This window comes from Lolium rigidum, chromosome 2, assembly GCF_022539505.1.
Source record: "Lolium rigidum isolate FL_2022 chromosome 2, APGP_CSIRO_Lrig_0.1, whole genome shotgun sequence".
Lineage (NCBI taxonomy): Eukaryota > Viridiplantae > Streptophyta > Magnoliopsida > Poales > Poaceae > Lolium > Lolium rigidum.
In genome coordinates this window covers 275,522,369-275,533,363 of record NC_061509.1, presented here as the reverse complement: position 1 = coordinate 275,533,363, position 10,995 = coordinate 275,522,369, and positions in this window count along the sequence as shown.

Here is a 10,995-nt window from a genome sequence, read left to right as displayed (position 1 = left end):
ACAAGAAGACGGGGTTCCGAGAAAAACCCTGGAACATGGCGCAGCTCGGATGGTTCTACGCCTAGAGTCGAAATATAGTCCTCCTTTGTAAAAATACAATGTCTTGAAACGCCGCGGTTTTCAGACGCACTCTTTTCCTTTCGGGACGCAGAGTGGGGCCGGAAAGGTTTTTAATGAGGCGGGCTCGCGGTGCTGCAATATAATAAAGATAGTGGAGATATACTTCTTATTCTTCGACACGCTCGGGGGCTCAACGCCTTCAAGTTACAAAATACATACAATATAGATAAACTAGACTTACCGAAATATTTCGCCTTGGTACAATAATACCTCGCCAAATATAACATCGGAAGCTAACAAATTATAAATATAGTATACTCATCAAAATCTCATTGCTTTGGTCTGAAAACCTCGCAACAAAAATATAGAACTTCGACACCAAGACACTCGGGGGCTTGTAACCCATCGAGGGAAAAATAAATATATCTTCTTATGACAAGAGGAAAAAATCTTTGAGATAGAAAAACAGTATAAACTCCAGCCAAAGGCTCGGGGGCTCAGCGATCAAAAATAGAAATAATACAGAGTTGACAACTTTACAATATAGATTATGTGTACAAATACACAAAGACATATCAATGGTGGAGCTACATCAAGAAAAGAAACAAAAATCCTCAATGGAAACCTAGCACATGGTCTATGGTTATACGCTCAGTAGAAGGACGAGTACTATGCTCAGCATAGCTTCCCTTCACGAAGAACTCAGCATCCATCCGAAGAAGTTCATCCATCATATCTTCGGCGACAGGAGTCACCAAATCATCAATCTTGCCCATATTTCTCTTCTTCTTCGACATTTTAGCCAGGCACGTGGGAACAATTTGATCCATGGGCAATTTTGGATAGCAAATTTTTATCATCATCATGGCAAACCTTGCGCCAGCAGAGAGTTGAGCCCGCACAAAACCATGGATTCGAGGAGCATCTCGAAATTTTTCCATTAAAGGCTGGAAGGGTCTACGGCATCTTGTTCCGAGGGAACATGGTTCCATAAACTAAAAATAAAGTCTTCGTACAGAAGTCGAGGAAGTCACGGACCTGAGTCGCGCGATCTTGGAATCTGACAATTTGGCGGGTGCGCTCAGGAGTAACCCAAAAGTTAGACCCATGTTGTGCAGCCAGTCTAAGCAAAATATTGGCTCGAGCTTCAACACGTTGGTCTTCAGCAGCAGTATCCAAAAATAAGCCTGGCACAGCAAACAAATTATCAGGGAAAGAAAAAACAACAAGAACAACATCCAACATGGTTATGAACAGGAAACATACCTGTCATGTCCAAGCTGGCGTCAGTCATCAGTTGAAGCATATAATTTTCGCGAGAAGAAGTTTCGGTAGCCTCAGCAACAGCAGCATCCTTCGCAGCAATGGCTTCTTTTGCCTGTTGAAGAGCAATTTTCTCTCTCTCGGACGCTTGTCGAGATTGTTCCATCATCGCAAGAGTTTGTTTCTTCATGGATTGGAGTTGTTGGCGAAGTTCTTGCAAATCTTGCGACAAGTGTTCACTTGAAAAATCTCCGGTAAGGGCTTTCTTCGAGAATGAAGAAGCAGGCGAAGTATCAGCAGAGCAAGGATTGGTCGAGTAGTTATCAAATATTAACTGTAAAAGAAAGTCTCAGGATCAATAATAGTGCAAGGGAGAATTTCATTGATTTCCAGGAAAATTACATGGATATTACAGAAGGAGTTCTCCAAAAGGACTACTGAACTAATTGTCGCCAAAGCTAGTATGGCGACAATAGCAAAAGAAAAAGAAAAAACAAAGAAAGAAAAAAGAAGAGGCATTCAACTAGACCTCCGGCCTTGATGAGCTAGGAGTTGCAGATGGCTTGATTCCGAGATAGGCCAGGATTTTCTTCGTGTTGGGCTTGGTTGCCTTGATCAAAGATCGCCATTTTGTTTGCTCTATCTGTTCGGTGTCGCCAACCTTCATCCAGTCAACAGTTTGTTGGCTGTCAACGACCAAGGCAACAGTGCTCTCGACAGCAATCTTCATGTTCTCCTGGCGCATCTTCAGTCCAAGATCCTCCGATGGATTGAAATCCTTGGCAAGGGGAAGGAAAGTCTTGGGCTCCTCTTTCTTCGGGAAGAAGTAGGGGAACAGCTTTGATAATCCTGCGTCAGCATGCTCCATGCCTTCGCGAACTTCGGTTCCGTGAAACTCCAGATAAGAGAGTGCGTCAAGGAGAGGATCATTGTCGGGATTCTCAAGATCAAATTCTTGGTTTGTTTGACCTGCCACAGAAAATATATGTTGGTCGATGATACGTCTCCGACGTATCGATAATTTCTTATGTTCCATGCCACATTGTTGATGTTATCTACATGTTTTATGCACACTTTATGTCATATTCGTGCATTTTCTGGAACTAACCTATTAACAAGATGCCGAAGTGCCGGTTCCTGTTTTCTGCTGTTTTTGGTTTCGAAATCCTAGTAACGAAATATTCTCGGAATCGGACGAAATCAATGCCCGGGTTCCTATTTTTCCCGGAACCATCCGGAACACCCGAGAGCCGCCGGAGGGAGCCACGGGGGCCCCACACCACACCCGGCGCGGCCGGAGGGGGCCACGCCGCCTATGGTGTGGGCCCCCGAAGCCCTCTGCGCCGCCTCTTCACCTATATAAAGCCCCTGGATCGAAAACCACGAGGCGTTGGACGAAAACCACGAAACCTTCCGGAGCCGCCGCCATCGCGAGGCCAAGATGCGGGGCGGGGAAGTGCCCCGGAAGGCTTCTCCATCGACACCGCTGCCATCTCCACCGCCATCTTCATCACCGCTGCTGCTCCCATGAAGAGGGAGTAGTTCTCCATCGAGGCTCGGGGTCGTACGGTAGCTATGTGGTTAATCTCTCTCCCATGTACCTCAATACAATGATCTCATGAGCTGCTTTACATGATTGAGATTCATATGAGTTTTGTATCACTATTATCTATGTGCTACTCTAGCAAAGTTATTAAAGTAGTTCTATTCCTCCTGCACGTGTGTAAAGGTGACGAGTGTGTGCACCGTGTTAGTACTTGGTTTATGCTATGATCATGATCTCTTGTAGATTGCGAAGTTAACTATTGCTATGATAATATTGATGTGATCTATTCCTCCTACATATGCATGAAGGTGACAGTGTGCATGCTATGTTAGTACTTGGTTTAGTTCTTTGATCTATCTTACACTATAAGGTTACTTAAACATGAGCATTATTGTGGAGCTTGTTAACTCCGGCATTGAGGGTTCGTGTAATCCTACGCAATGTGTTCATCATCCAACAAAAGTGTAGAGTATGCATTTATCTATTCCGTTATGTGATCAATGTTGAGAGTGTCCACTAGTGAAAGTGTAATCCCTAGGCCTTGTTCTTAAATATCGCTATCGCTACTTGTTTACTACTGCTTGCATTACTACTGCTTGTTCTTGTTTTACTTGTGTTACTACTGCTTGCAATACTACCACCATCAACTACACGCCGGCAAGCTATTTTCACGGCACCGTTGCTACTGCTCATACTTATTCATACCACCTGTATTTCACTATCTCTTCGCCGAACTAGTGCACCTATTTGGTGTGTTGGGGACACAAGAGACTTCTTGCTTTGTGGTTGCGGGGTTGCATGAGAGGGATATCTTTGACCTCTTCCTCCCTAAGTTCGATAAACCTTGGGTGATCCACTTAAGGGAAAACTTGCTTCGTTGTTCTACAAACCTCTGCTCTTGGAGGCCCAACACTGTCTACGGGAAAGGAGGGGAACGTAGACATCAAGCACTTTTCCGGCGCCGTTGCCGGGGAGAAAAGGTAAAAGGCACTCATACTTCGGTTTCAGGTAAAGTACTTTTCTGGCGCCATTGTGTTTGTGCTCGAAGCTATTTCCTTTAGATCCTGCAATTGCAACTTTTTGTTTCTTGTTTACACTAGTTAGGCATAATGGAAAACATCCGTGAGCTCTTTGTACTATTTCTCGAGTCAAGACATGAATGGTTTAATGCGAAAATTAAAAAACCCATGGAACATGTTAGCATGAATACTTTGAACACCATTGTTGCTAATGATATGGAAAATTCTAAGCTTGGGGAAGCTGGTTTTGATGAGCATGATCTTTTTAGTCCACCAAGCATTGAGGAGAAAATTTTCTTTGATGATACTTTGCCTCCTATTTATGATGATTATAATGATATTGGTCTTTTAGTGCCGCCTACTATGGAGAGTAATTTTTATGATGATAATACTATGCGTCCTACACTTGATGAGAATAATAATGATAGCTACTTTGTTGAATTTGCTCCTACTACAATTAATAAGAATAACTATGCTTATGTGGAGAGTAATAATTTTATGCATGAGACTCATGATAAGAATGCTTTATGTGATAGTTATATTGTTGAGTTTGTTCATGATGCTACTGAAAATTATTATGAGAGAGGAAAATATGGTTGTAGAAATTTTCATGTTACTAAAATACCTCTCTATGTGCTGAAATTTTTCAAGCTACACTTGTTTTATCTTCCTATGCTTGTTACTTTGCTCTTCATGAACTTGTTTATTTACAAGATTCCTATGCATAGGAAGCATGTTAGACTTAAATGTGTTTTTGAATTTGCCTCATGATGCTCTCTTTTGCTTCAAATACTATTTCTTGCGAGTGCATCATTAAAACTGCTGAGCCCATCTTAATGGCTATAAAGAAAAGAACTTCTTGGGAGATAACCCATGTGTTATTTTGCTACAGTACTTTGTTTTATATTTGTGTCTTGGAAGTTGTTTACTACTGTAGCAACCTCTCCTTATCTTAGTTTTGTGTTTTGTTGTGCCAAGTAAAGCCGTTGATAGAAAAGTAAGTACTAGATTTGGATTACTCGCACAGTTCCAGATTTCTTTGTTGTCACGAATCTGGGTCTACCTCCCTGTAGGTAGCTCAGAAAATTAAGCCAATTTACGTGCATGATCCTCGGATATGTACGCAACTTTCATTCAATTTGAGAATTTTCATTTGAGCAAGTCTGGTGCCATTTTAAAATTCGTCAATACGAACTCGTTCTGTTTTGACAGATTCTGCCTTTTATTTCGCATTGCCTCTTTTGCTATGTTGGATGAATTTCTTTGATCCACTAATGTCCGAGTAGCATTATGCAATGTCCAGAAGTGTTAAGAATGATTGTGTCACCTCTGAATATGTTAATTTTTATTGTGCACTAACCCTCTAATGAGTTGTTTCGAGTTTGGTGTGGAGGAAGTTTTCAAGGGTCAAGAAAGGAGGATGATATACTATGATCAAGAAGAGTGAAAGCTCTAAGCTTGGGGATGCCCCGGTGGTTCATCCCTGCATATTTCAAGAAGACTCAAGCGTCTAAGCTTGGGGATGCCCAAGGCATCCCCTTCTTCATCGACAAATTATCGGGTTCCTTCTCTTGAAACTATATTTTTATTCGGTCACATCTTATGTGCTTTACTTGGAGCGTCCGTATGCTTTTGTTTTTGTTTGTGTTTGAATAAATGCTTGTGTGGGAGAGAGACACGCTCCGCTGGTTCGTATGAACACATGTGTTCTTAGCTCATAATATTCATGGCGAAGGTTGAAACTGCTTCGTTAAATTATTATATGGTTGGAATTGGAAAATGCTACATGTAGAAATTGGTGTGATGTCTTGAATAATGTGATACTTGGCAATTGTTGTGCTCTTGTTTAAGCTCTTGCATCATATACCTTGCACCCATTAGTGAGGAAATACATAGAGCTTGTTAAAATTTGGGTTTGCATGAGTGGTTTCTCTAGAGTCTAGATATTTTCTAGTAAGATGTTTGAACAACAAGGAAGACGATGTATAGTTTTATAATGCTTGTAATATATCTTTTATGTGAGTTTTGTCTGTACTAGTTCGTGCTTGTGTTTGCTTCAAACAACCTTGCTAGCCTAAACCTTGTATCGAGAGGGAATACTTCTCATGCATCCAAATCCTTGAGCCAAACAACACTATGCCATTTGTGTCCACCATACCTACCTACTACATGGTATTTTCCGCCATTCCAAAGTAAATTGCTTGAGTGCTACCTTTAAAATTCCATCATTCACCTTTGCAATATATAGCTCATGGGACAAATAGCTTAAAAACTATTGTGGTATTGAATATGTAATTATGCACTTTATCTCTTATTAAGTTGCTTGTTGTGCGATAACCATGTTCATCGGGGACGCCATCAACTATTCGTTGTTGAATTTCATGTGAGTTGCTATGCATGTTCGTCTTGTCCGAAGTAAGAGCGATCTACCACCTTATGGTTAAGCATGCATATTGTTAGAGAAGAACATTGGGCCGCTAACTAAAGCCATGATCCATGGTGGAAGTTTCAGTTTTGGACAAATATCCTCAATCTCATATGAGAAAATTATTAATTGTTGTTACATGCTTATGCATAAAAGAGGAGTCCATTATCTGTTGTCTATGTTGTCCCGGTATGGATGTCTAAGTTGAGAATAATCAATAGCGAGAAATCCAATGCGAGCTTTCTCCTTAGACCTTTGTACGAGCGGCATAGAGGTACCCCTTTGTGACACTTGGTTAAAACATGTGCATTGTGATGATCCGGTAGTCCAAGCTAATTAGGACAAGGTGCGGGCACTATTGGTATACTATGCATGAGGCTTGCAACTTATAAGATATAATTTACATGATGCATATGCTTTATTACTACCGTTGACAAAATTGTTTCATGTTTTCAAAATCAAAGCTCTAGCACAAATATAGCAATCGATGCTTTTCCTCTATGGAGGACCATTCTTTTACTTTCAATGTTGAGTCAGTTCACCTATTTCTCTCCACCTTAAGAAGCAAACACTTGTGTGAACTGTGCATTGATTCCTACATACTTGCATATTGCACTTATTATATTACTCTATGTTGACAATATCCATGAGATATACATGTTACAAGTTGAAAGCAACCGCTGAAACTTAATCTTCTTTTGTGTTGCTTCAATACCTTTACTTTGAATTATTGCTTTATGAGTTAACTCTTATGCAAGACTTAATTGATGCTTGTCTTGAAGTGCTATTCATGAAAAGTCTTTGCTATATGATTCACTTGTTTACTCATGTCACATACATTGTTTTGATCGCTGCATTCACTACATATGATTTACAAATAGTATGATCAAGGTTATGATGGCATGTCACTCCGAAATTATCCGTGTTATCGTTTTACCCGCTCGGGACGAGCCAGAACTAAGCTTGGGGATGCTGATACGTCTCCGACGTATCGATAATTTCTTATGTTCCATGCCACATTGTTGATGTTATCTACATGTTTTATGCACACTTTATGTCATATTCGTGCATTTTCTGGAACTAACCTATTAACAAGATGCCGAAGTGCCGGTTCTCGTTTTCTGCTGTTTTTGGTTTCGAAATCCTAGTAACGAAATATTCTCGAATCGGACGAAATCAATGCCCGGGTTCCTATTTTTCCCGGAACCATCCAGAACACCCGAGAGCCGCCGGAGGGAGCCACGGGGGCCCCACACCACACCCGGCGCGGCCGGAGGGGGCCGCGCCGCCCTGTGGTGTGGGCCCCCCCAGAAGCCCTCCTGCGCCGCCTCTTCACCTATATAAAGCCCCTGGATTGAAAACCCTGAGGCGTTGGACGAAAACCACAGAAACCTTCCAGAGCCGCCGCCATCGCGAGGCCAAGATCTGGGGGCGGGGAAGTGCCCCCGGAAGGCTTCTCCATCGACACCGCTGCCATCTCCACCGCCATCTTCATCACCGCTGCTGCTCCCATGAAGAGGGAGTAGTTCTCCATCGAGGCTCGGGGCTGTACCGGTAGCTATGTGGTTAATCTCTCTCCCATGTACCTCAATACAATGATCTCATGAGCTGCTTTACATGATTGAGATTCATATGAGTTTTGTATCACTATTATCTATGTGCTACTCTAGCAAAGTTATTAAAGTAGTTCTATTCCTCCCGCACGTGTGTAAAGGTGACGGTGTGTGCACCGTGTTAGTACTTGGTTTATGCTATGATCATGATCTCTTGTAGATTGCGAAGTTAACTATTGCTATGATAATATTGATGTGATCTATTCCTCCTACATATGCATGAAGGTGACAGTGTGCATGCTATGTTAGTACTTGGTTTAGTTCTTTGATCTATCTTACACTATAAGGTTACTTAAACATGAGCATTATTGTGGAGCTTGTTAACTCCGGCATTGAGGGTTCGTGTAATCCTACGCAATGTGTTCATCATCCAACAAAAGTGTAGAGTATGCATTTATCTATTCTGTTATGTGATCAATGTTGAGAGTGTCCACTAGTGAAAGTGTAATCCCTAGGCCTTGTTCTTAAATACTGCTATCGCTACTTGTTTACTACTGCTGTGTTACTACTGCTTGTTTACTGTTTTACTGTGTTACTACTGCTGCAATACTACCACCATCAACTACACGCCAGCAAGCTATTTTCTGGCACCGTTGCTACTGCTCATACTTATTCATACCACCTGTATTTCACTATCTCTTCGCCGAACTAGTGCACCTATTTGGTGTGTTGGGGACACAAGAGACTTCTTGCTTTGTGGTTGCAGGGTTGCATGAGAGGGATATCTTTGACCTCTTCCTCCCTGAGTTCGATAAACCTTGGGTGATCCACTTAAGGGAAAACTTGCTGCTGTTCTACAAACCTCTGCTCTTGGAGGCCCAACACTGTCTACAGGAAAGGAGGGGGAACGTAGACATCAGTCGACAGCAAGTAAGAAAAAGCAAGTCTAAGAAAGATAGAAGGGATCGACAAAATTACCGAGGAAGCGCCGGTTCTGCGTGTTCAAGCGCTTGATGATCCCCTTTTCACGAGTAGCCTGTGCGGCCTTGTGCTCGTTCAAGCCAGTTTCGGCATCATCAAGTCTCTTTTGCAGATCGTCGACACCAGCAGCTTTTGCCTTGGCCTTCTCAGCCTCTGCTTTAGCTTGGCTAGCGTCAAGTTCAGCTTTTTTGCGAGCCGTTTCGCTTTGCTCTAGTTTTTGAGCAAGCGTGTCGACAAGCTTGTTGGCCTCTGCAAGTTTCTCTGCCAAAATAGTAAAGAATCATCAAAATGGCGACAAGATAGGAGCAAGAAGCTATAAACAAGGGGCAACAAAAAAGTTATTACCTTCGGTCTTGTCGAGCATACTCACGGTACCCAATGAATTGGGCACCGATGCGAACAAGCTCTTTGATCATAGGCTATCAAAGAAGAACAAAGAGAGAAAACGTTGGTATGGGAAAAATATGAAGGCATGAAAAAGCAAACAGAGGAAATATAGATAATGACAAGAAAACCAAGAACTTACATCATCCAAGAGAGAATTGGAGGAGCTACCCAATTGGAGGGTAGGCTCCGGGATTGTTTCAACCCTTGTCCTTTTTGGTGAAGGAACAAGAGGGCTTGAAGGAGGAGTGGTGGCGCCAACGTTTTGTTGAGGAGGCGAGGATTCTTCTCCCTCAACTGGCGTCTCCGAAATAATTAAAGTATGTGACGTGCTTGTTCGAGCAGCCACATCAATAGTTGGTACTTCTTCCTCATCATCACTGCGATTAAAAATCGACAGCATAAAAAGCAAGATAAGACAAAAATCTTCGAGTACAGAAATAAGGGGAAATAAAAGTGACTTACGAGCTGATGAGGGATTCAAGATATGGATCATAAGTTGCCTTCTGACGTGAAGGACCAACTTCTTCGGCTTTGGAGGTGCCGGAATCTTCGACATCATTCCTCTTCCTTTTGTTCCTTGGAGAAACAGCAGGAGGAGGAGATTGCGCCGATGCAGTGCCTTCGGAGGCAGCATCTTTTTCAGAAGATCCCGCAAATTTTAAAGAATCCACGGGTTCATTCACAAAGGAGGGGGCATCTTGGTTGTCATCAGTGACAACGGCCCTTTCCTCGACTTCTCCACCTTCAGGAAGAGGAGGAAGCGAGAATAGATTTGGATGGTTCTGTACAAAAAAAACAGGGGAAGATATCAGAAAAGAAGTTACAAAAAAGATAGCAAAGCAATAACAAATCAATCGACAAAGGTTACCTTGGGAAGTGGGTTAGCGGCGCTGAATGGTTTTACACGGCAAGAAGAAGGGAACGGATCTTTTTTGCTGAGAGACGAGATTTTTCGGACAAGCTTTTCTAAGTCCTTGACCTCTAAATCCGCTGACAACCGATCTGCGTCCTTGTCGCCGACATATTTCCGGAGAGGGTATTTGCGAGCTCGAGCGGCTGCACTCTAGTCCTAAGAAAATATGCCGTGATTTGGATACCTGACAATTCTTTGCCGCGAGTATTTTGCAACTCATGGATGCGAGTCATCAGGGCTTCTGTCGCTATTTTTTCTTCTTCGGTAGCCTCTGCGTCCCAGGAGCGGCGGCGAAGGATTTTCTCGGCACCATCGAAGGGAGGGATGTTGTCTTCAGCACATCCATGGTTTTCTTCCTGAATGTACAACCACTTCTTGCGCCACCCCTGGACTGAGTCAGGAAGTTTGACGTCGAAGTAATCGACGGTGGGGCGAACGGAAATAACAACGCCGCCTATATTATAGGCGATGTTGGGAGAGCCATTACGGCGACAAAAGAAAATGCGCTTCCATAGCGCCCAGTTAGGCTGGACGCCAAGGAAGGCCTCGCAAAGGGTGATGAAAATGGAGATATGGAGGATGGAATTGGGCGTGAGGTGGTGAAGTTGCAGACCGTAAATAAAGAGCAGTCCGCGGAGAAAAGGATGAATGGGGGTGGAAAGACCACAGATGAGGTGGTTGACAAAACTTATCCGATACCCCATTGGAGGGGTTGGGTAGCTTTCCTCGCTAGGGAAGCTCAGCGCTTTGGGCTTCTTGCTGATTCCCAGCTTCTTCAGCAGATTGATGTCCTGGGTGGAAATCTTGGACCTTTCCCACTCCGCGGTTCCCAGATCCACGGCGGCCAT